At 36.7% G+C, this 27,090-nt stretch overlaps 1 protein-coding gene across 13 annotated transcripts in view; it reads left to right on the top strand.

The window, feature by feature from the left end:
- RYR2 (ryanodine receptor 2) overlaps nt 1-27,090 on the top strand; it is a 395,394-nt gene that overhangs the window by 1,069 nt on the left and 367,235 nt on the right. The window lies entirely within an intron of this gene.

Below are 27,090 nucleotides of genomic sequence, written 5' to 3'. Positions count from 1 at the left end.
ACCTTCTGGGCCATCTCCCAAGTGCTGTTTATACACACAATCCGAGCAAGTTTTGCGGATGGACATATTTGAATGGTGGTGTACACAAAACGCTGTCACAGTTTGAGGAAAAATTGCTGAGACATTTAATAAGTAGAGCTAAAGCCACTGAGACTGTAGGGTAAAGCTTCGCTTAATTTCTGTTTAGTATGACCTGATATCGAAAATGTTCAGGATCAATGTCTTCTACGAAAAACAGATTAGAAAAGAAGGGGAAAGCAAGCCACATAATGTATGTGGAGCGTATTCGTATGCTGTTTATAGCACTATGAATCCCGATCTCTGTCATCTTCTGCTTCTTTCAATCAGAAACCATAAAATAATAGATATATATGCTATTATTCTTTTTTGTTTGTTTGAGAATTCTTAGAAAATCTGGTTTTACAGGGAATAACAGCTGTTACGCAACACTGGCATGAAGATTATCAACTTTTTTTCTTAGTGTTATGTGACTTCTATTGTAATGTTTTCTAACATGGAAAGACTAAACAGCAAAATACTTTCTTGAAAGCTAACTTGTCATCTCAACTTATGAGAGTTTTATTATTATTACTTCTTCCTGGTAAACATGTTTGGAAGGCTTGTGCAATGGCAGTCGTACTGCAGGTTTGGATGTTAAGCTTAGCTCATGGAAGGGCTGTTATCTGAATGCTTAATAAGGAAAGAGAAGCAGTGGGCATGCTAATACTGCTCTGCACATATACAGTAATGTTAAACTACAGCACCTGACAGCAGCAGTGTGTTATGTAAAACAGCACTCCTGATAATGTGCATCAGGCTTAATACAGATTTGGCAAACCCAGGCTTAGATAATACTTAGAAATTTTTAGAATGTTTTACTGGTTGTAAAATGACCTTGACTATGGTAAACTGAGGCATAGGGGAGGCTTTTTGTGTAGTGAAATAAAAAAGGCTTGAGAAATATGCTTTTAATGTGAAGTTCTGATCTCTAATATGTAGTTGTAAGTAAATAACGATTTTTACTCCTCTTTCCTTCCACTTTGTCAAAGTTAGGAACATTACTTGGAAAAGTCAGTTGCTTTAAGACATATTCTTGATGTAGTCTTCCTTCTATTTATTCTTAGGAAGTTTGCATTAATATTCTCTGAAGCTATTAGATGTGTGTATCTTTCTGAATTGCACTGACAGAAAGTGCTGGATATTGGATATAACCTGAGAATTGCTGCAGCTTCTCTTTTAGTTGTTTATTTTTAAAACTGTAATTAGGGATGGATGGGTTCATAAATGGTTTGGTAGATAAAATAGAAGCTTTCAAAGAACACCTTATGCGAGTGAAAAAGCTTTCTGTGCTTCGAATACCTTAATGACAATGTCTGTAGGCCTACTACATGTAAACAGTGCTCTTTCTATTTCCTTTTGAGAAGACCTGATAAACTTTGTAAAATTGTGGGTTCTCTTTCTGATATTTCAGAAATACTGTGGCATCTTTATAGTTTACCCTGGAATATAAATACATCTTATTTTTAATGTTTAAAGAGAAATACGAGATTTTGTGCTCTAAAAAATCCGTTTATTTGCACTAAGCTACTAAACTATTTGCCGCTTACATGTTGATTGGTAATTTATTTTTCCTTTCCTCTTCACATTTTCTTATTTGCCTATGATTCATCTTCTTCATTTGCTGCTTTCATTTTATTCTTGTTTTTTGACAAGATGGCATCATGCATTTCCTCCTACAAATTTCCTACAAAGATGGATTTCTGTTTCTTTTGGGAACAATTTGATTTCGATATCTCACTTCTAAGAAGTGAATGTAACCTGTTAATGCCCTGGCTTTCTGAAAGCATCAATCCTTTTGTTGTTTGAGATGATAACTTCGGACAGACTGGAATTAATCTTTGTGCTGTGCAGTTCTCCTCAAGGAGATCTTCTATAGTCCTGTGAATTAGATGCTTCTCCACAGATTCGGGTCTCCCTCATTACTTTGCTGAATGCTCAAGGTAGAGATGGCCTTGTATTATGTGTAGCCTTTCTTAGGCTTGGGCATACGTTCTGTTGGCTTTTCCCACTGAATGCATGCATGCTGTGCAGGAGTGAAGAGGAGCAAGTTATCCTGCTCTTGCTTTTATTAGTTGTGTGTCTGAGGAAGACTTTTTTCCCTGTAGACATTTTTTTTAATAGAAAGGAGAAAGATGTGTACATAAGAAACTTGCATTGTTTACTCTTTACGTTCAATAATCTAAAACATTTATAGCTAATATGGAAATAACTTTTTTTTTTAATGTGTAATTTGACCAGAGTGAAAATAATTCAGAGTTCCAAGAGAGAGCAGAACATTTTTATGCCTAAATGCACAGGCTCTTTCCATAATGCACGCATGCAAGGACTGTTTTTTGTGGTGCAGAACCCCCATAAGGGAAAGCCTTCATGTTGAAGTAGGGTGGTAAACCAATGATGGGATTAAAACAATTGCAGTATTTCAACAAAATACTGACTGTGAGTATGCCTTACATTGGTTAAAGGTGTCCTGAATTTTGGGAGCAATGTGTTCCTAAGAGTGATGCAAAATGTGTAATTTAGCTATTTGATCTTGGGAAGTTCCTGGTGCCAATACATATGGCTTTCTGGAGTTGTGGAGTCTCTTCAATTAGAGGCAGGTCTTTTTTTCAGATGTTTATGGTAGGAGACACCACCAGGACACACTAAGTAAGGCTGACAGGGTCATGGTCTTTTTCCCTGTCCTGTGAGACAGTGAAGTCTTCCATGCCTGTCAGAAATCAGAAGCGTACAGTGTGAGCAGCACAGGTTCATTAGAGTCGTTGACACCTTTTTGTCTCTTTCTTTTAGTTTTTTTTTTTTAAGATTGGAATGCCAATGTTCCACTGTTTGCTCTCTTCTAATGCCTTTTTTTTTATATTTGTGTAATTACAAACTTGCAGTCAAATAGGATCTTTTGCTTGTGTGAACATATTTTGTGCTGCCATATTTTCTCCACGAACTTAATTTTTCCAAGTGTGACTGTCAGAGAAAATTGTAATGGTACTTTCCAACACTGGAAAAGTACTTTAAAATCAAGTTTAAACATTATTTAGGGTTCATGTTTGACATGCAAAAGATTTTATTCACTCAGTGTTAGGATTTAATGCTTCAGATAATTTTTAAAAAATTGAGTTTATGGCAGAGAATTTTTCTCCATTCTGAAATGAAGAATGTAATGTGGTCACATTTCAAGGACAGGAATTCTGTGATTCCAGAGTCACTTCTGTTCCAGCTGTTCCTCATTATGACAGCATTTAAACAATGAATACCACTTTAAATCTCAGTAAACATCACATGCCTAGATACCATCCTGAATGAAGATTCTGTGGAATTGGAGAACACAAAAGGAACATGGAAAAACAAGATCTGAAGATTATTGTAAAATAAGTAACTAAACATAAGAATTGTTATGTGAATCTCTCAGCAAAATAGTATAGAAAATTTTTTGTTTGTTTGTTTTTAAATCCCTCGATACTTTTAATTCTTACCTTTAAAATATGTTAGATTCTGTTAGCTGCAATCATCAAACATACAAACACGGCTGCCAGAATGCACTGAAAAAATGCTCAAAAGCAATCCTGGATATTAGAGGAGATTTTAGAAGGAAAGAACACTGAAAGATACTTTGGCTAGCCTTTGTTTATTTTAAAAAGTATTTCTTGTACCTGTCTGTATGCGACTTTTGAAGATTCACCAGGGACTGGCACAAGAGACCACAGTTTAACAGCTCGAGTGAGGGATGGCGTGGCGTGGCTGAGATTGCAGCATTTGTACCTTCCTCTCTAAGGCACTGCACTGCAGTACAGATAGTGAATACGATCTCAAATTCTATTTTGGAATTGAGCTGGACAGGCTGTTTGCAGTGAGCAGGTTTTACTTAGGACACATAGTCCATTTCTTATTTGGGAATTATGTGTGAACATTTTATATGTATATTTTTTTTATTCCGAGATTGTTTGACAAACATTTTATGCCACCATTAAAATTATATTACTGGATAAAATAATTTGTCTCGTCTCTCTACTATCTTGTCTGGTGTCCTGAATCTGGAAGTTGTGTTTATTGGATGTGTGTGAAAGAGGCTGAGGAAGGTCTGCAGCAAATAGTTGGTTCACCAGGGCAGTTTCTTGCTGTCCCTATGAGTTGGTTGACTAATGTTCTGAGAGACACAGAGCTGCTTTTCCTTTCAGTGTTCGAAGATGTTTTGGTGCTCTTCAGCATTTTGAAGGCCTGAGGAAGATGTACTGCAGGAACTTAAGCTGTGGACAGACTGTAAGGCGAGAATTCCAGTTAATTCGAACTCAAGATTTAGTATGGTCTCAAGAGCTATGTCTGCCTTTGGTTCCTCTATTTGAAGGCTGTATTATTACAGGCATATTGTGAAGGTAGTTTTCCTCTTGTATAGCTGTGTGGAAAGTGCATTGATTTTTCTTGCACGAGGATAAGCATGTGTTGAAGTATTTCCCTGAATCAAGGTAAAAGATTGGAAACTGACTGTGTGGGGAAATGCTGACAGTGGGCTGTATCCATGAAGTACATGAATTAAACTGAAAATGCAGAGATTTTTCCCAATTTTTATACTGAGTGCTTCATGTTAAAACTCTGAGTTAGTTTTGATTCTGTTTTCTGAACTACACTTAGGCCTTCGCTTGAATTAACTGAAAAAGTAGGCTTGGCTTTGTGTGAATGACAAAAGAAAAGTCAGAAACTGCATTTGTATTCCTGTGCTTCCTAATAAAACTTAAGTGACATAAATTTGTTTCATTTGGTGTCATCGTACTAGTACATAAATAACCTTTGAACTTTGAACCACATTTTATCAGGGCAAATCAAAGAATTTTAACTTGCTGAGATTGTTGTGATTTTTAGTTGTGATTGATGGAATATGTTAGCAATGTGTTTTCTATATTGTGGCTATTAATCTTTTTTCCTTAATTTGTGCACAAAAGGAGTAGTAACTCTTTACTCATTAGAAAATACTTACTTGCAAATGCTATGCATAGAACAGCTCCCATAGAATGGAGCTCTGTTTGATTGTAATAAATACGCCCCACACATTTACTGCTATATATAAACTGTTGATAAGATTAACTACAGTGAATACTTTAGTGAAATCAACAAAATTTTTTTAGCAGCACTTTTTACATTTTTAGGGGGGGCAAATGTCAGTTTTAAAGGGTCTCATGATCAGGGCTGTGAGGTGCTGTTCCAGGTCTCAAGAGTGAAAATTGGATCCCTATGAAGGCAGAACTATTGATTTCAGCGTAACCAGGATTTCATATCCAGGCTTTGTTTGCAGGCAGAATGGCAAGAAATGTACCTATAATAGTTGTTCCTCTGTAAATGCAGGTTTGTTTCCTAAAAATCTGTGGGAAGATTCAGCCTTCTGGTTGGAATTGCTCCTAGCTATGACACTGTTAGGAGATTTTCTGTATGGCTTATGTAATGAATCCCTTAGTGCATCACTTCTGGGAAATTAAGCTCTGTGAATTTCTGGAGATGGCTGCCCCTTTCATGGTACTAATGTACCAATAAAATTGCATCACTTTTCTGTTTAGATTTTGTATTGGTGAAGGGCTTGCTCCTTTATCCATCATCAACAAGAATTTTGTTATTGATTGCAAGTGAACAGTACCTCAAAAGAATAAATTATCAAGATAATAATTTCTAAGATTGAATGGACAATGTTTTCCTGTTAATACCATTCTGGATTTCATCTCTGAACAAAAGTTGTTTCCTCTTCTGTGAGGAAAGTTCTGTGTCTCTTAAGTGAGAACTTCCGGACATATAAAACTACCAGAAGCTGAGTTCTGCTTTGATTGAACTACTTGGTTTGAATTTTCTGCTAGAGTACTGAGCACAGGGGAATAGACACCGTAGCTAATGAAGTACATAATCTGAGCATCCTAATTTTTTTCTGTTTTGTCCAAACCCATGCATATGCATTATACAGATAGCTATTTCAAGTGGTCTAATTTTTCCTTTTTGGTAGGTGCTAGCATTCATAACATGAGTTCTTGAAGTAATATTAATATTATTCTGAAGTAGAAGGAAGAGGGTATGATTTTCCTGAAGGGTAAGAAGTAAAAAAACCAAAAAACCACAATAGACTAGTAAAATGACTGGAAAAGTAAAAACCAGAGCAGACTTAGTCCTAGAATTTTGTCTGTGCTTTTTCTTACTCAGCTTAAAAAACTTTAATAGGCACTTATATAAAATGTGGTGAATAAAATGATAAAAATGTAGGATAAATGTATTTTATTTTAATGAAAGCTGAAATATGAGTTCTGTTACTTTGTCCTTCAGACAGCTTGAAAACACCCATTTTAAATCTTAACTGTGGTCAGGTGCAAGTCAGAACAGAGAACTTTAAATTACAGACACAGTTGTACCCTGGATTTTCTCCCAATAGCCAAGTAAAACTAACCTGGCATGATTTTCTGTCTCTAGTCTGTATTCTGCCAAAGACCTCTGCTCTGTTTTGCAAGCGTGTGGCACTTCAGCCATGGGTGGCTGTGTTGTCTGTGCCCCTCTGGGAACGGATGGCCTCTTGAAGAGGCTGCCTGTTGCTTGATACTTCTCAGTAAACGAGGAAAGGCTTGACAGAACTAGTTCAGATATCAGTTTAAGCCTTCTAAAGGCAACCACAGCAATGCAGTTTACAGCAATATTCTATGCCCACCAGGGGTGTTTCTGTTCTCCGTGTAGGAAGTAGAGCAACTGCTGCTGGCAACGTCATCACAGAAAGGTCACCCCAGTTTCCTAACAAAGAGAAGCAGGAACTCCGATATATTTTTACTGCAATGTAGTTTATGCTGTGCTCCCTTGTTAGTTAGTACGAGATTCAGTAACTGTGTATTCACTTAGGAAAGAACTCTTGCTTTTCTTTGTCATTTTTTACTTAATAATGGTGATGTAACTTATCAGGTGAAGGGTTTAAATGCTTAAAATATATTGCTACTTCTAGAGCCCAATGGTATGTTACTTGGCTATAGATTTGAACAGAAGTATGTTTGAGGAATGTACTGTAATTTAGTAGAAACTTTGCTTAGCTGCTCAGAATTGCTTAATGAAAACGAACTAGTATCTATGTGCCTACTGTTTGGGATATGACAGGTAAGGTGTCGTAACATGAGTTGTATGGACTTCTTTGACAGTTGTAATTTCTGTTTAAATGTATAATGGTCTATTTTACATTAATATTAATGTTTATAGGAACACTCTCACTAGGAACCACATTAAATTTTAAATAAAAAGATGGATTCACTCTGTCTATGTTGTGGCATACTTCAATGTTTATCATAGTCAGGAATGCCTTCCTTATAATTACCATGTGCTTGAAGGAAGTTGGAAATACAACAGATTACCTAGTAATGCCGTAGACTGCCCAGGGGAACTTTGGCAAAAGTTGACCAGGTATCATTCTGCAAGATGCATGGATCGGTTAATTTTTAAAATGCAACACATATTAGTGCAGGACAGGCTTTTTGTTTGGTTTGGTGTTGTTCATATTCTGAACACTGTAGGACCACAGAGAAGGAGGAAAAAGATTGTTACATTTTGTGAGGCAGCTTCCCAAAGCATTTCAGAATAATTAGTGCTGTACAACAACATATTTCTCTTACCTCATTGTTTTTTACTCGACTGTGGGAAATAACATCTGACAGATATACGCTGGCAGAAAAAAATGCTGAACACTGGCATCTCCTGTCTCTCTACCGTTGCAAAAACTTCTCTGGAATCCTACTATGAAAACTGGGTGCACTGAATTTGAAGAATGTGCCTGCTTAAATCCTTCTTTCAAAGGAAAGATGGAAAGAAGCAATGCAAAGTTTTCATTAGCTCTCTGTGAGCTTTCCTGGGGATTGCCAAAAAGTGGAATTGTATTAGTAGAATCAAAGCAGAAATGTCTGTCTCTTACGGCTTTATTTCTTCCTTGCAAAGCTGGAAAAAAAAAAACAAAACAAAACTGTGGGAGCTTTGTGTGGGATGCATTCTTTTGTTTCATGAAAGGAAAAATGGGAAAGACAAAAGTATCTTCCTTTGCTGAATATTCCAGATAATTTCCCTTGGTATATGAGCATCTTCCATTCCTGTGATGGTTGAGTAGAATTCCTTATATAGGAATTTGAAGAGTGTTCGAAGTTAGCTCAGCTAATTGGATGGATCTGCTTAAAACTCAGTAAACTACTGGGTAGATGGATTCATTCACTGGTAACGGATCCTCATTGTATGTCAGGAATGTAGTCATGCTGATAAACATTTGAAAATTACCTGTGGTGTGTTTATTTTCTAGTTGCAAATGGAATAAGTTAATTAGAACTAATAGAGGCATCTTAAGTACAAGCCATATTATTAAACCTCTCTGTATGGACACATGACCTTCATCCTGGAGGAGTCATTGATGAAGGATTTGGTTCTGATTGTGACAGCAGCACCTAAATACCTATACAGATGAGTAAGCATACTTGAGCCCTACAGCAGTCATGAGAATGCACTGAGAGTTAGACTGAAAATAAGCATCAGTCATGTGGCTTCATATTTTTTACTATTTTCTGTGTGTTTATGAAGTAGATCTTGCAATGCTAATGCATAGACGGTTATGTGCATTTACACAGTCTTGTTGCGAGTACAAGGTAGGTGGAATGCATATCCCCTTTTCCATCCAACAGAAAATAAAAAATAATTCACAATATGTGATGCAGAGAAATAGTAAAAGTGAAATGGCAATGGAGAGAACCTTTCTTCTTGTGTTACAGGTAATTTAATAGCTGTTTGTTGCTAAAGAGTTGGAGTAATCTTCTTTTAAAAGCTTGTATTAAATGTGGGTTTTATTTATTTTCTGCTCCAGCTGATGCTGATGGAAAGCAAAAGACTTGTCTCATGGTTTGCCATGTACTAGGCAGCCCAGCAGACAGCTGAAGGAACTGCACTATTGCATTCATGGAGATATGAAACTATTTGTTCATGAGAATTATCATAGCACGTGTGGTTGAAGAGATCTAGCTCTTCTAATGAAGGAACTGATAGAGATCCATGTCTGTGCAAATAACATTACCTGAATTTTCAGGGCCAAAAATGTTAGATAACATTGCTGAAGTGTGATGTTGAGTCAAAGAATCCATGAAGCAGAACCATCACAGATCTAAACACAATGCTGAAATGGCAAGGATAACATAGTTCTATTTATTGGTGCATATGTAAGAAGTCTGCCTAATTTCTTGTGGTCTTAGAATTATGTCGTCAGTCCTTTAGAAAAGCTAGTGAGCAAAAAAGCAATAATCTAGTATTTAGCAATTGCAGGAGGGTGATAGCTCCATAGGTAAATCTGGAAACCTTTTCAAATGCTTTTGGTGTTCCATCAATGTTGACTGAATTTCTGTAGGGTAAGATTTTGAATTAGTGGTTTACATACTAAAACATTTTTGAGTACACATTAGCAGGATAGCCCGACTGCTTAGTTAGGTATGTCAGCCATCATTTAGCCTTTAATAACTTTTAATATGGCTAATGTACTGAATATGCGTTTTAAAAGTTACTACTTTTGATATTGCTGTTTTGATGAAGAGGAATCTTAAAGCTTACAAAAAGAACGGATTGCAAAAAAAGTCATCAGCGAAGGCCCGATCTCCATTTTCAGCTTACCGCGGTTCTTGTAGAAACATCCTGTAAATTTTGGTTTTTTAAATGAGAAGGTTCCTGAAATCCTGCAGAAGAAATGCTGTTCCACTGTGGATATTTTAAGACATTTTCCTCCATTTCCAACATTATGCCTCCAAGTCCATTTCTGAAATCTGTTAGCAGTATCTCATACTAGAAGAGAACTGTATTTGTTCTGTACCATATCTACTGGTTCATTTGAAGTTGCTTTTCTTTGGACTTTGAACCTTCAAGTCCAAAACTTCATTTAATCTCTGTTGCGCTTATATTTTCTTGTCACAGCCACTGAGATCCCTGTTTTTTTGGGTTTGATTCTTTTTCCTGATTTCAAATTTGACACAGCTTGTTGCTTGGCTTTTCTCCAAAATGAAATAGATGCTTTTGCATAGGAAGTGTAATATAACTCTTGAGTTTAGACACAAAAAGAAACACTTTCATTTTCCATGGAGTGGGAGGAGAAAAATTAGTAATTAGGTATTGAGTATTAGGTTTCCATGTTCCTAAAGGTGAACAGACGTATCATTTCTAGGTGAAACCTGTGACGCAATAAAAAATGCAGGTATACAGTTTTTATTTAAATACTGACATATTTACACCTATTTATTGACTTCAACCAACTGAGAATGCCGTGTGGTGTGATTTGTGTGTTTGTTTGTTTGTTTTTTTCCTGATTTAGGAATTTTCATACCTATTTTAATCTACTGAAAATTAAATGAATGTGATTTAAAGGTATACTGAGCTGTAATGTTGATATATTTTTATTGATGTTACAGGTATCACTTTATTCTGGTTAAGTCAGAAGTAACATATTGCTCTTTTTTTCATTTTGAGATTTCTAGTTGAATTCTAGCTTATAATTTGTGTGTCAGCATCAATTGCAGCTGAAGTCTCTGAATTTCTTCTTTCCTTATACTATACATCTGTTAGTGAGGCAGAATTAGACACTTTCTGTTTTACCCACACCATTTATTCTGCTTTCTGTTCTACAGTTTATTTTTTACTTGACAGCTGCAAAGTTAAAAGAGCATCAGCGTCAATGTTCTTCCCTTGCAAACCAGTTTGTTTCGGGGGTTGCCCCTTAGGCTTAGGCTTAGTACATCACCTCTCCGTGTAAGTCCCGTGCCTGGCTTAAGGACTCATTTACTCTGGCCTCTGCACAGAGGTACCCTCTGCTGTCCCTGAGGAAACCTCTAGGTGAGAGTGACTGCATCAGTTTTCTGAAGCTGTAATCCTGTAGAGTAATCCAATTAATACAGTGCGTGAGAAATGCAGAACTTGAGGGGGGGGAAGATTTATTTCCATGCATGGCAGTTGCAGTTGTGTTTGCATAGGAAGGCCTTGCTGCACTTTTTGATTTCCTAACAGAATAAACTAATATGGTTCAGAACACACTTTCAATGAAGGAATGAGTTTAATTGCGTAGTGAGCTGTGTGGGAATGTGAATGTTAATAAAATTACTTCTTATGTGCCTATGGGACTTCCTGTTGATGAGTGAGGTTTTTTATGATGATTTATGTCTGTTACAGTTTGACAACTGGAACCACATCTAGAGCTTGGGAAGGGCACTTTGTTGTAGTAAGTTCTTATTCAAAAGTTACAGTTTGCTATTAGTAGTTGTACCCTAGTAATTTGTTTTATTGCAAGAGAAGTGAGGAGTTCTGTGAGTGAAAAGGGTTTGTAACCTTATTGTATACCTTTAAACAGAGTAATCAGCTGAAGAAAATCCTTATATTCCTTTCAAAATCTCTAGCTGGATCTCATTTTCCGCAGCTGAGAAATAAATCGCTTAAATGAAAGAAATACATAAAACAGGCAGGTTGGTATAACAGGTTGTTAAGGGTTATTGTATTAGCAAAAAGCTAGATGAAAATACTTATAGTACGAATATATATATATTTTTTTTAAATTTTGGCCAGAAGCCTAAAAACAAACCCCACATTATAAGGACTGCTTCAAGTAAAAACCTGTCTCTCTTACCTATTGCTTAAATTATATTGCAATCCAAATGCAAATTAACTCATTTTAGTATAATATCTAGCAGAATAATCTACTCAGCATCCATTAAACATTTTAGGAATCAGTTTGCTGGTCCATGACTGCAAGGGTCTTTATATGGCTATGCATGTTTTTTGTCTGTTTCTGTTCTCGCTGACGTTAATGTCAAATCTCCTCTAGATTTTAACCAGAGCTGTATCCGACAATAATAGCGTGTGGACTGTGGTATCTAATGGCCTAAATGTGTCAAATGCGTATCCTTTCCCATGCTCTTTGTCTGCCATTTTAAGCACAATTAATATTTATCTTGCTTGTGCACCCGAAAGTGTGTGAAGTGGCTTTTACACAATTAGTCTAAACATGTATACACGCTGCTAGCTGTCCTTCAAAATATTTACATATAGTTATTAGTAAATCGTTCCAACTTTGTGACACAGATGTACCATCTTGTCCAATTTAGCAAAGGTAATAATCTGTTATATATTCCTTGTTTCTGGGAAGACAGCTAGATTTTTCTTTTTCTACAAATCTCCCTGAAGTCTTTGTTAAGAAGCTAAAGGTTGTTCTTGCAGAGTAGCGTTTGTAATTTGTGTTACCAGTGTGCTTTGGCTGTGTCCAGCATTAATTCTGTTATGTCAACCCTGGAACCCAAAGTTTGATCTCATTTGGATTTGAGGTTATGTATACTGTTTCATTTACTCAGGAAGTCATATGTGCTGTAGGGGGGTACTGCCTTTTTTGGTGCTTGATACATACAAAACACTTATTTTACCTATTTATTTCTTTTACTCTTTTAGTGTCATATTTTTCTTTATATATATATGTATATATTTTTATTTTTTTTTAAATATTTTTTTCCTGGTTTGTACTACAGTCTTGGAGATCTGTCTTGTCTTGAAATTTTTCCTTTTAGGTGAGTACAATTGCTTTTGTTTAGTTACTGAAGAAAGTTTTAATTATACTTGAAGGTAAGAAACCATCTTTTCACAAAGTTTCTGAACCATCTTAAGCTCTCCTGTGATTTTATTTGGTGTCTGCAAGCCTAAGTAAAGCCTATTTTAGGAATACCAGTACTTCATGGAACTGAGCTCTCCTTGTGCAGTGTTCCTCTTTCAGGCTCCTGTGTTAACTACAACACTGGTGAAATAGTGAAAATTATACACAATTTCAGGTTAATTGTAGGGAGCAGGTAAATAGCAAAATAGGTCTGCTAGTTTTCTGAGTTTATAAGAATAATTTACCTTACACGTGGAATGCAACAGAATACATAATGAAAAACTACATAGGCATAGGAGCATTCAGGTCCCTACTTTCTACTTGCATTTTTCTACTCTGCCTAGTCTAGCACTTCAGCTCCTGGCTTACATTAAAACTGAACGGCTTAAATGGAAAGATCTTCAACCAGTTTTTGGTTCCACACGATTTGCACAGCAGTGTCTGGTAACAGTTCTTTTCCAGTTTATTTCATGCTGAAATAGTCTGTAAGTTTCTCTTCATGCTTACTGAATTTTCCATACATGGAACCAAACCTTCTGTGCATGCTTGCATATGTAGTATGCAATACAGTATACAGTAGTAATTTTTTCCAGTTGTCCAGAAACTTCTCTATTATCGGAAATGAATTATTTCAAATGATGGCATGGTCTCATGACTGTGTTTACTTAAAATGTTGTATAGCACTTGCTTCTTTTCTTTAGACACAGGAATTAACTTGGATTAGAATGAAGAAAGAAAATCACAGGTATTGATACTTGCTTGAAAATATGCATTATTTGTTATTTTTCTCCTGTTTTTCTTTTTTTGCTGATTCATAGTTGGTTTTGACCTTGTAGGGATTTATGTATGAGTGTGGGTTTTGTTTTGTTTTTGTTTTTTCTTTGTGTGTGTGTATGTGTGTTTGTGTAAACTAACCCATATCTGGAACTGAAACAAATTTTCAAACTTTAAATTCTTTCAAAACCAAATATCTTTCTTTATGACCTGGAGAGGGGAGCCCTAAATGGTAGTCTTTTGTCTTGAAGAAGGTGATGTTAAGGGAAGAATGCATAAAAAAACCCTCTTGCCTGCTTTTAAAACTGACCTACTGGTATACTTTGTTTTCTTCTCTTGGTCAAACTCTTGCTGAAGTAAAGGTTAATAGATCTCTTGATTTGGATTTAGTGTTCTTTTAAAATGGAATATATTTTCATATCGAAGATTTTATATCCTAAAGAGATAAGGGCGTTGTAACAATCTTAAACTCATTGTAGTGTTACGTTTTTTAAAAAAATATAGTTTATCACATTTTTTTCTTTGGCTGCAGTTAAAGAATTGTTTTTACATATTTTAACATTGTAATATTTATTATAGGGAAGTTGGAAACTGCTTTTATGTATTACTTAATACAGTCTGTGTTCTGATTCCTGTAACTTTTATTTTTTCCAGTTAACCTTTACTTTTTTACCTTTTCTTTGTACTGTGAATGTCTGTTTGTTGTTGTGTTGGTTTTTTTTCCTTCTCCCCTCAAGGGGAAAGCAAACTTTAGTCTGGAATTTGTGTTCCTCAGTAAGTACAGTATAGTAAAATCATATATTAATATATTTTTTTAAAGACTGGACACATATTAGGTATTGCTGAAAGCTGTAGTAATGAGTCAGAGAGAATAATTTGGTTGAACTTGGATATTTCTGATCTGGAAGGCAGCCAAAACCACCTATTTCTTTCATTCCTTATGAGGTGAGGGCAACCACATCACAGAAGCTATTTCCATCACTCCAGTCAGTCAGAATTGGACTACCCAGATTTGGTGTTGACCCCCAGGAGAAATTTGTTCCCTGTTAGCTTTTGATTGCACCAGCTTCACATTTCTCAGCAGCAAGGGAAAGCTGTTCTGGAATGGATTGTGTTCCTCCCATTAAACACTCTGCTCTATGGAAATCAGTTTTCTCACTGTACCTGACGAAGTGAACCTTTGACTTCAGTGCTACAGGGAGGCTCTGGGTGGCCGGGGACTATTTCTTACATTGGATGTGTAGGAGAATTCAAATGAGAGAGTGCAGTCAGTCAGCAGTGTTAGAATTCACTAGGTTTTGGTTTTGTAACTTCTGTTATTTAAATAGTGTTCTTTTAATACCCTTTGTAGAGATGATCGCTAGCTTTCTTAGCTGTTGCTTGCATGCTATATTTTCAGATTCAGTAGTTTGTGCCAAGGATTGGATTTTTATATGCTATGTGTTCAGACAGTATTTAACAAGTAGTAGAGGCAACCAGAATGCAAAACCCAACACATTCTCATTAGCCCAATGCTGAAGAATGTTAATAATTGCAGAGAAGTCTTTGTAGCAGAAATGTGCACAAAGTCCATCACAATCTTTTGAAATTCAGGGATGTGTCAATTGAAAGTATCATTGTAATTACATGCATCACAATGATGATCGTGAACTGACTCCGGAGGTTGAAAGAAGCTGCTGTTACGAGATTTGGGGGTGATCCAGGAGAGAAATGGAGTATTATTGAAGATTAGCTGATAGGAGTATCTTTCCTACCTGATTAGTCAACATGACATCTATGAAACTGTGGTACAGCTTGCAATGTGGAATCCTCCTCTCCAGTATTGTTTCAAATTGAAGACTTTTTCTTATGGAGAAGGGTTATTTTTAGATTGTGTGTGGGCTGTGTTGTTTTTTTTTTTTTTAAACAGCATGTTAGGTTACTAAGGTTGCTTAAGGCAACTATCAACCCACTGAGCCTTTTGAAGGGTTTTCATGAACCTTTAAATTTTTTTCTTTTTTAATTTTTTTTTTTTTCCCCCCTGTTCTTCACACTTTGGGCATTAGAAATCGTCTTCTGTTGTTGTCGTATGTTTCAGTGCATTAGCTGCACAGCTCAGCTGGCATGGTTTTGTTGGCAAACCAGGCTAAACAGAGGAGATGAATCATGCAATTTTTTAGTCTTGGAGCTTCCAAGGTGAGGAATGAAAAGGTTGTGTGTTTTTTTTTTTTTTCTGGAAGAGAATTGTGAGACGTGAGAAATGTAAGGATTTATGCCTGCTCCCAACTATTTTGCTTGAACATGGGTTGATTTTTAAAAAAACCAAATAATCTGGTATACATTTTTTTCTCTGGTTTAGCTTTTCCTTTTGATCAGCTGGAGGGAAATTTCATGAGAGGGCTTGCAAGATTGTGGAGTCTGGGCAATTCTGAAAAATTAGGTGCACTTTGTTTAGCTACAGAGAAGTTGTAAAGATCAACTATGGAACAAGTATTATGGGTTCAGACTACCTGTTGCTTAAGGAATTTGGGATCTTTGAAATACCTAATCAGGTTAATCTTTGATTAATGCTTACCCCTCTAGCCTGATATTCGGTTAAGAATCTCTGCAGAAAGCACCTCTGTGAGTATTGGTGATTATGAGTGAAAGTGAGGGCTGTATCACAAAATGTTTTTATTATTAGAGAGAGTGTTGTCTAGTTGACAGCATGTTGGCTAAGGAGATGTGGCTTCTGATTTCTGGAAGCTTAAGTGCAGTGCTGTTGGAAAATAAAACAACCCTCAGATCCCTCTTCAGGTAAAAAAAAAACCCTCAGCTAAACTCAAGACATATAATCACCATATCTCTTGCTACTGAAACTGGATTTGTTAAAATGTGAATCAGTGTGTGTATTCTTACTCAAATTTCCATCCATTATTTGAAGATGAAGTTGCATTCCTCTTGCTGTAAATTGCCTGGAGACTGATCAAAAATATGAAGTCCAAATTAATGATAACCACCACTGTTTTCCTGCTGATTTTGGCCACTTCTGGGCACTGAGCAGATGTTTAATTGAATGAGGGTTTTCTTGGTGATTAATGCAGTCTGAACAGTTAAAATTTTAAAATTATTATTAGTGCAATACTTTGCACTTTTTTTGATTTTTCACAAAATCATTGAGATTGGAAGACACGTCTTGAAACCATCTTGTTCTAGCTTTTGGCCATCTCCACATGTGCAGAGTCCACAGCATCTCATGGCAATTTATTCCAGCGTTATTCCACCTAGAGAGGAAAAAAAGTGATTCCTTGAGTTCAGCCTGTCTAGCCTCTTGGCTTGTCAATAGATTTAGAACCTGTGTTGGTCCAGGCAGGACTGCATGAACTGTCTATGATGGCATGAACTGAACTATATACCATGGCTGCAGGATTTTTCCATGATAAACAGATTTACTCTCTTAGAAGAAGTTCGTAGAGAAAAGTTGTTCACATTCAGATTTAAAATGGTCAGTGGTTAGAGTACTCTTGCAGGATCTGAATTCAAATTCAGTCAGTCAAAGTCTCCCTTATTCCTACTCTGGACATTGGGCAGTGAATTAAAGGACCTTTTGACACATGCTCTTCTAGTTTTCCAGAAACAATGTGAGAAAGAAATACAAAAATTTAATTCTCATTAGGAAGCTACCTTCAAACCTCTTTCGGAATGCTAATGTTAAAGGATACTGTTTTCATTAATGTGTGGTTTTGGTTTTTTTTCTTTTTTTTTTTTTTTGTCTCTTCTAGACTGGTTGAGCACGTTCTTCATGGAGAATGTAAAACTGCTTTATGCTCTTTTAAATTTAGAGAAAATAATTTTTTAAGAGGAGTACCAAAGTGCTATACAGATTAGAGGAGAGCTCATGCAAGGGGGAAAATATTACATGACAGATCCTTTAGATTGTATTGTATGTAAAATTATTTGTGATTTAAAAACATAATTAATTTGATGACCACAATGAACAAGAAGAACTTCTCCAAATCTCTGTAAATAAGAAGATATAAAACTTGAGGTGTTTATCAGCTTTGAGATAAATGTTGAAGACCTTTTTGCAAGGAAATACTTGCAGTCTTTAAGACACTTTCATGGAAATATTGCATAACTTTGCATCTGCAAAGCTAAATTTTCCTCCATTGTGTGAATGGTGTAAGTCCAGCTCATGAGCTGTCACAAATTGACTTCTAACCTGCAGACAGGAAAGTTTTACAGTTTGTTCTCTAAACCAAAGCACATGTCCCACTAAGTTCTTTCGCTAGTGTTTTCTGATTAAGGATGGGGTACCTAGCCTGTCAGACAATTTTTAACAAATCTGGCTGTATTTGGCACTGTTTCAGTGCTAGACACAATATGAAGACATTAAATTGATTAGATATTTTAAAATTTCTTACGTGGTGCTGCCTTGGTGACAGCAACTGAGCGGTTGTGATGTGCTAGTGTAGATAACCTGCCTGCGGTTTAACCCAAATTTTATCTAGTTTTGCTCCAGGCATAGTGTCTGTACTCGCTTATATGGCACAAGTTGTCTATAATTTCTCCACCTCCATCTCTGGTCTATGAGAGGCATCCATAATGGGAAATCTTAAAAAGTCATGTCAGTGATGGTTAGATGATGGAGACTTGTTTTTTCTGTCAAGCAATAGGTGCTGCAGTGTCTGACACAAAGAAACTGTTGATGACTGGTGCTGGCAAAAACCACTACTTTTGATTTGAGGTCTGTCTTGCCAAAAGAGCTCTGGCTTTGTTGGACTCTAGACTGCTTGTGTGGGGGTGTGTGTAGGAGTATGGATGAAAGTACATAAATGTTTCTTCTGAGCATTTTCCTGTGTTTAATGTCAATAGGAATCTATTGAAATAATTTAAACCATTGTCAGAAGTCCCAATCTGTAGTGAAAAATCTGCCACGTGTGCAGACTGGTTCTTCTTGTCACCCTTCAGTTTGATAAGAGAATATATACATACAGACAATACAGTTTTCCACCTAACATTTGTATTTTAATTCTGAAACACTTGTATTTACTTTTTACTTCCTTAACCTATGAATTTGAAATACTGTGAAGTGCCTTAGGTTAGTAAAGAAAGTATACCTGAAGGAAATGAATTTTGGGATAGAATTTGAAGAGAGCCCCTTACTATGTCTTTCTTGAAGAATTAAGTAAGATATTCTAGGCAGGTCTGAGGAAAGGGGAAGAATGGGTATCTTTGCTAGTGAGACAAAACCTGAGAAGCTACAATGTGTGTGCAGTTATCAGAGGAAAGATCACAGCTGTTAGATATAAGATGAAACGAGGGACAAAATTAATTATTATTGATTGCATTACATAATGCCCAGAGGGCTTGGCTGAGGGTGCCACTGTGCTTCTGTACAAAAGTGCAGTGAGTGACAGTTCCTGCTTCATGTAGTCAAGATGGAGAAACACCGAGATGAGGTGAAGGGACAGCGAAATAAAGTGGTGTTTCCAGGGACACAGAGGATGTCTTGGGCTCCATTCTGTGCTCCTCTGGACTCATAATGACTTAGCATATAGAGACTTGGAGAGCTGTGCTGTTGAAGATGAGGGCATACAATATGGACATTATATGGGAGGATACTGGAAGTCAATTCATAGATTCAAGGCCTAATGGACAGAAGACTGGATGAAAAAAGGTGACTTTATTTGCAACTTATTTGATGGTCATTATCAGAAATATGTGAAAAAGTCTCTGTACCAAATATATAATACTGCTAATAATAGCGTAGTTGGAAAAAAGCATTGCAGTTATTTAATTGGAAGTTCTACATTGTGGTCACCTTGTTGATTTGAAATAGTGCCTGGTCAGTACTGGTAATATTTAAATTGAAGTAGTATACATTATGGTTCCTGTGTTCATGGCATATTAGAATAAAAAGACTGGGAAGAGATTATTTCTGAGAAACCATTCTTATAGGAGAAAATAGCAATGGGGACACAATTATTCTGAGTAACTGTATAGCCAAGTAATAACTATAAAACATACATCCTGGAGACTTGAAAGTGTTGAGTCTTCCATTACTGAGTGGTGTGAGAACATTCACATCCTCACATAAAATAATATTTGAGTAGAATGTTTCATTAACAGTGAGCAGAAACATTTGTCCATGGAACTGTCCCAAGTTTCAAGTGTTAATGTGTAAGGTGTAAGTCTGCTCCAGCCGTATTTTGCAAAACCTGAAGGGAAGTTTGGCGTCTGTATATGTATGGATGTATATGCCATACATTACATACATTATTTCATTCCAAGTAGTTCTCAATGTCAATTAAAAGAATAAAGCTATAAAGCTAGACTAATAAGGTGTATGGTGGTGTGGTTGTTTTTTGTTTGTTGTTTGGTCTGCTCTCATTAACATAGTGGTTGGCATATGTTAGAATTTCCCGAAGTGCCTAAAAACAAGTTGAAATTAGAATGGAATAAATATAGAAATTCTCAGATATTGTTTCCAAGGAGATGCAAGTTGCATTTGAGGTAATTTTTAACTGTTATGTTTGTTTCTTCTCTGCACCTATAAAATGTATTTTGTCTCATGTACATGGTTTTATTTTGTCATTCTGTGTTGCACATGTACTAATATTAGAGGTGATCAGTGTGGCTTTTTTTCGTGCTTAAAAGTGGGTTTTAAAAATATTATTCCTTTGCAGCTGTATTATGCAAATAGAAGATATATTCTGGATGAGGAGTCAAAGCACAGTGCAATTTACTGTGACAGAATATGACCATCCTTACTCATGAAGACATGCAATGAGAAAGAAGAGTCCTTAATGCTAGCATAACTTAAACTCTTTAATTTCCACTCTAAAATCCTAAATTGTAGTTAGCTATTGGATTCCCTTCCTGAACTTCAGTATAGTATTGTTATTGTAGCAGAATTTGCATGAAATCTTTCAAGTGAGCATAATTCATACTTGCAATCTGTTTATTCTGTTAAAAATGTCTGTTCTGTGGAAACAGTGAGAGTTCAGGGTTTGTTTTTGGTTTTTTTTTTTTTTTTTTTTGGTGTTACATATTGTGATTTGTTTGTACATGTGAAAATAATGAAAGAGCAATGAATTAATAAGACTTTACAGGTTTTTTGTTTTGTGTTCTGGTGAAGCAGTGAATTTGTAGTTGGAAACTTGAGTAAGAAGAATATTTGATCATTTAATACAATGGAATTTTTTCATTGTGGAAGCTAGCTTTGCATAGGTAAAGATTTTCCATTTTTGTTTCAGCACAGTGAAAGAATGCTTTTCTAGCTGTATTGTCTCTCTTTTTCCTAGTCAATTCAGTACACAGGTACCTTGTCAGGTTGGAAGAAGAATGAAAGATTATTTTATGGTTGTGGTTAAGTCCCAGCAAGAAACAAAACTGGTGTTTTCCCTGGGTTTAATGACTCACCTGAAATTTGAATGCAGAGCTTTACTGGTGAATCCAAAAGGCAAACAGAAGCAGAGAGACACAACCTGTAATACACTGTTTCTAAAATGAGCAGAAATACGATGCGAAGATGGAATCTGAAGATTTGAGCAAAACAGGGATGTCACTCAGCATGAAGTACCAACTGTTTTCGACTTATTTAGTATGCAAGAGCATACTTACAGATGACTCACAGTTAAAATGCCTTACATAAAATTGCCCAAGTATTTAGTTCACTTCAGGTGATGGAAAGACATTGTAAAAATAGTAATAACTATATTCAGTTGCTCTTGCTGGTTTATAGATTTTTTTTTTTTTTTTTTCGACAAGCCCTCTGTTACATTCTTGGATGGATGCTTCTCCCTCACCCTGCCCCATGGTGTTGAAATATAGAAATAATGCCTAAAATAGTTAAAATAAACTACGTGAGACCGCATTTTAAATTTATGATTTAATGTGAGAGGTTGCCTTACCTGGGAAATGCAAATTCCAGGCTAAAGCAGTGTTTGCTGTCTCAAAATAAAGGATATTCTAAGATTTCACCTCTTGCTAACATAATGTGTTTTAAAAATCTGTATATCTTCTACTGTATTCTGCATCAGTGCTCCCACTGAAGTAAGCTAGACTGCTTTTATCCGTAATTGCAATGCTTTTATGTATTGTATTTATTTATTTAATGTAGATTACATAAGAACATAAAAATAACTGAAGGAATTGTATCTCCAGGGCGGATCAGTAACAGCAAGGGAAGGGGACAGGAATATACTTTCTTTAGTCCCTGCGATGTACTGTCAGCCTGTAACGATGTGACTTGGGGGAATTAAATTCTGGCCTGGTGACACTGCGTTTGGTAGAAAATTGAATTCTGAAGTGGATGGTGCAATGGCAGTGTTGTCTTATGGTTGTTTTGAAGCTGCTGTGTTCAACTTTTGATGATCCTTAATTCTGGTACTGGAAAGGGCAGTGAATCATAACTGAAAATAGTACTGTACATATTCCCAACTATTGTAATACTTTTTGTTTCGTAGGCTTATACAAAAGGTTCAGTATTTTTAAAAGTGAATGTTTTAGATTTAAAAATTGCTTTTGTATTTTTTTTTTTTTTTAAAAAGTTACTCAGCTTTACAACAGAGGCAACTTTTGAAAAAGAAAGTTCTTGAGAAGTAACTGAAGTAACTAGAGTTATTTGTTTGTTTTTTTTTTTTTTTTTTCCTACAGTTTCACATTCCCCACCTACTTTTCCCTTTTTGTGGTTCTTAATTTGCGCTTTTGTGGAAGGATTTTTATAATAATTGTGGATTTCCTGGCTTTTATAATCATGGGTCCATACAGTTGCATCTGCAGGCGGCCTGTGTTCTGGAGGCTTCCTGACCCTGCGCAGCGGCAGCTGCCTGTCTCTAGTTGTGGCTATGGGGGGAGTAGAAATATTGCCAAACACGCTTATGATTTTCACCTGAAAGGAAGTCCATTGCTACTTGCTTGTTGTGTTTTCATCACTGTGTTGAAACCTTTTTCCTGATGGGCGCACTGCTAAGGAGTTCTGTCACTGCACTCTGGCTGTGGCTGGTGTGGCTGGGCTCAGCGCTGGGAAGCCCATGGATGCGTTGCTGTTTCTGACCTCTCCTTTGCCCTATTGTGGTGTTGTTGCTCTCCTGTGTTTGAGTGAGATGTGGTTGAATTGGAGCTGAAGAAACCTTCTGGAGTTGTGGTGGGCAGCTCTTTTTGGCAGGGCAGCCTAAGAAGTCAAAAGCAAGGGCGATCAGATAGTTGTGGGCAGTGCTGTCACCTGATGGGTGTACAAGGTGTGATGATCTGCAGTTGCATGGGCTGCCAATTTTCAAGCACAGGAGGAGAGATCTGTCCCCTGGTACTGGGAGGATGAGAAGTGACTCAAACCCTGTCCTTCAGGCATGTGTAGGGGAGCAGAGCAAACAGGGAGCAGGCGGCAGATGGAGCGATGCTGGGGGGATGACAGGCAGTCTGTGGTTACGCCACAGCTGAAAGCTCACCCTTCAGTCGGGGTGGAGAACAACTTACAGTCTAAATGTTTTGTTGGTAAGGCAGTAAAAACTCTTTATGCAGCCTGTCTAGATTTGTTTTGCAATAATGGTGCTTAGCAATTGCAGTTGTCTTGTCTTTGTCCAAGTGCTGGAAAGTATTAGTTAGTAAGCACCAGTGTTCAAACTAAATCGTGGAGGCAAAAAAACCAAAACAATTCCAGTACTTAAAATTAGTTTTAGAAAACTAAACAGCAGTATGGGTATTTTTAATTTTATTTTTTATTCTAAAGACTAAGTTGAACTGTAAAGTAGATTTTTTTTTTTTTTAACCTCCTAAAGGCTGCTGAATTGATTGATTTTAAAAGTGGGCTGCTGTCTTGAATTTAACAGTAGTGTTAGTAACAGAATCAATTTTACCAGATGTTCCCTTCTGGAACAGGTGCAAAACTGATTCATCCTTTGCATATTGTGTTTTACCTAATAAGGGATTTGGAGTATATTCTTATATTATCAACCTAGCATTTATCTTAGCCCAAATATGCCTAGAATGAGAAGAAATATACACAGTATCTCTGGAAATTAAGCTAGTCAGCAGTTATGCAATTATAGAGTAGTGCGCATGTGCAGTACCCAAACGTGAAAAGGACAGAAGCGATGAAGACTACTTACTTCATCCTGAAGACCCCCTGAAACACCACCAGGGGACACTGTGCATGAGTAGTTCCAAGGTGTTGCAATCGATGTTGCAATAAATGTTGAGTAACTATTACATATCCTAATAATTCTAATGAATATATGAATATGTATGTGAATGGACTGTATAAATACTGTGCAACTTAAACTGACCGCTGAAGCCAGCTTTGGGTGCGAACCCCTGGTTTCCCAGCGCTGAAATAAAGCACCGCATATAACTACGCCCGTGGTTATGTGTCCTGATGGCTAACAGTAGTATGAAATAAGAATTCCATTAAAGCTAAAAATTAATAGTTGTTGCCACTCCATATGCTAAAAATGAATTATGGTAGTGAGCTAACTGCCTCCCAGTCAAATATTCAAATACAGGCTCTTCTTGAAGCTCCCGATCTGAAGTTAGATAGACAATCAGATGAGGGGAATATCCTCTGGCAGCAAAGAAACCAGCGTGGCACCTGCTGCTGCGCGCTTTCCAGCCAGGCAGCAGACATGGTTTGTAACACCCCCTGTAAAGATTCAGGGAAGGGAGAAAACAACAGCTGCTTTTGTCGATAGCTGTGTGCCGTAAATGGCAGCGTCTGCAAGCACGAGGGTGCTCTGTGTGGCAACCAAGCAGTAAGCGTCCATGGACTGTTGATGTTCCAAAATGGAGGTCACCGATTCCCACCTTTCAGTGATGGCACATCGTGCTTGGAGATCCAGAGGGAGAGAATTGAAAAAAAGCGATTTTTGGCTAAAAATACTGCTTATTGCAGGAGGGAAAATGGTAAGCTTTTAGGTTTCCTTTAATTGCGACTTTAAGAAAGACATGTTTTTATGAAGTTTGGCAATAGATCCTTTTTCTTATGTAAGATTTAGGATTAAGAATTTTCAGAGTACCTCTATTCCATTTTCAAAACCAGCATGTACTGAAAAGAACATAATATTTCATTGAAATACACAAGGAAAATATACATTTTTTTAATTATTAAGATGAGCAGTATGTGAGCAGAAAAGTCTTTAACTTTGGCCTTGAGGTTGATATTGTCATTTTGAGCTTTTGGGTTTAAAAAAAAAAAAACAAATTAAATACTACTTCCTGTCCTGACAACAAAATGGAGAATTATTATATTTGTCATATGTGGAAGTTCACACTACAAATAGGTCAAATAATAATGTTTACACACTCATCCAAGAGACCCCCACTTTTTTTTTTTTTGAGCTGCTGGTCTGTGTATTTGTTTTAAATGGGATGCACTTGTCCCTGAGCAATCGTGAGTACTTCCCACTCTGCCCCCAGATGCACTTCTCACATCGTTAGGTTAATAGGGAGAATGATGCGTTTACATTATGACTCCATTTAAACAATAACTGTTGGTAAGAAATAAATACTTCATTCCCAAATGGTGTATGCAGTATTTAAAGATTTGGCAAGTTTTCAAGAGGACAGACCTGAATTCAACATTAAATTGCTACTGCTTCTGTGGAAAATGAGCTGTGTCATTTAATCAGGAACAAAGTGAGTATTGAGCAGGGGTGATTTTGAGAAAGTAACTATTAATAATAAAGGAAAAATACAATTTCTCAGGTAGAACTGTCCCCATAGCTTGTTTATGAAATAAATAATGTAGTTCACAGTTCACATGGCAGTGAACCTATGGAAATGTTGCTTTCTTGCTCCTTGCTGCTGCTGCTGGTATCCTGCCCACCAGTTTTTGTGGAGAGACCTCGGTGTATTTCCTAGCAGTGCCCCTTGTGTAAGAAATAAAAACCAGCCTTCCTGATGAATTTGCTGGCTTCCCCACCCCACCTCCCACCCCCCTTCCTTGAAGAAGCTGCAGAGTATTAATTGCATGGGAAGATTGTTGCATGAGTGAATGGAGTTCAATTGCTACTCTGTACGAAGTTACAGTCTTTAATGATTTGTTTTTCTGGTTTGATCAGACTTGTACTATTCAGTACAGTTCAGGTTTTTTTACTTTATGCTAGCACGATGTAATAGCTCAGATTTTGGCACACTGAGGTAAGTATCTCCACATAGCTCAATCAGAAGCCTGAGACACTTGCATTTTGTGCCTTTGATGGAAACAGTTTTGCACTGAGGCAGGTTTTGCTGTGGTATCTGCTCCATGAAGAAGATATTCTCAGACCTGTTCTCCTGTTCTCACAGATTTATCTATTTATTTATTTATTTAGTTATTTATTTATTTTTATTTTTACTGGCAGCTCTACCTACCTTTTTTTTTTTTTTACTCAAATCCTGGATTTGTAGGAGCTGTCTAGAAGTGGGGATGGTGGTAGACAGAGTTTGCCATTTCTGTGCTCTCTGTACTGCATATATTGTCTCTTGGCATGAGCATTTCCCATCTTAGTTTTCACTCTTTCTGAAGGTGCCACAGTGCCTGTCATTGAACTGAGACACATCACAGATGTGTCAGTGGTTGCTGAGGCTGAAGGAGCCCCTGCTGCTCTTTGGTCTCACTTCCCATGCCATCACCAGCCCAAGTTTTGCCCAGTGATTCCAGTCTTCTGTGAGAGATCGTCTTGCATGTCCAAGGTCGAATGTTTGGTGACTTCGGAGGATATTTGTTGGGAATGTAAACTGGTTATACCAAGTCCATTAATGTACAGTTAAGCTAATTCATATCTCTTTGAAAGCAAAACCAAAACCCCTGAGCAGCTAATATTCTGTTATGAATTGGTAATTTCCTTTGACAGTATATTCCTGCGGCTATTTACCCTCACAGTTAAAACCCATGCTTTCATTTCCTGTGACTTTTTTCCCCTAATTTGTCCTCTAGTGATGTCTAATTACTAAAAGATAAATTTAGAATGCATTCATCACTTAGAACAATATGCAAGCTTGCAGTCCTTCTGTGAGACAGGACAACAGTGTGGGTTGTATCTTTCTCAGGTTTAATTTAGTGTTTGTGTGTGGGTGATTTTTTTTTTTTCCCTGTGCAGTGACTTCACCATAGATTGCATTCAAACAAACACAGTCATTTTCCGTATCCCTTGTTGTATGTGTATCTCAGCTGCTTTCAGTAAAAATTTTCTGTCTCAGGATTTTATTGCACAGGTAGTTTCTCCTTTATAAGCGTCTCTGTTTTTGACCTAGTCATAAAACATGTTTAGGGTTTGGGGCATAGTTTTTTTTTTTTTTTTTTTCTATAATTTCTTCTTTTATTGTGTCAACTAACTTTTCAGTTTCCTCAGAGAATTCAGTAATGATTTATTTCTGATTTTATTGCTTTTTTTCATTTTTTTTTCCTCAAATAGGGATCACTGATGTATTATTTTAATTTGTTTTAGCTGTCTAATTACTTACAAGTGATTAAATGCCAAATCCATTTTAACTTGTAGTCAGTGGGAATACTGTTGTGTTTCTCTTTGCCTGGTTTACATTTCTCAGGTTGTTTACATTTTCTGTTTACGTGGAATGAGTAAGAAGAGTAAGAAGAAATGAGTAAGAAGAAATCCAGTATATGCTTTTTATCTTGATAAAGTAATATGTGCTCTTTCTTGTGTAGAGTGTCTGAGTATTTTTGAACG

This window comes from Patagioenas fasciata, chromosome 3 (assembly GCF_037038585.1).
Source record: "Patagioenas fasciata isolate bPatFas1 chromosome 3, bPatFas1.hap1, whole genome shotgun sequence".
Lineage (NCBI taxonomy): Eukaryota > Metazoa > Chordata > Aves > Columbiformes > Columbidae > Patagioenas > Patagioenas fasciata.
This window is presented reverse-complemented; position numbering and strand designations above follow the sequence as displayed.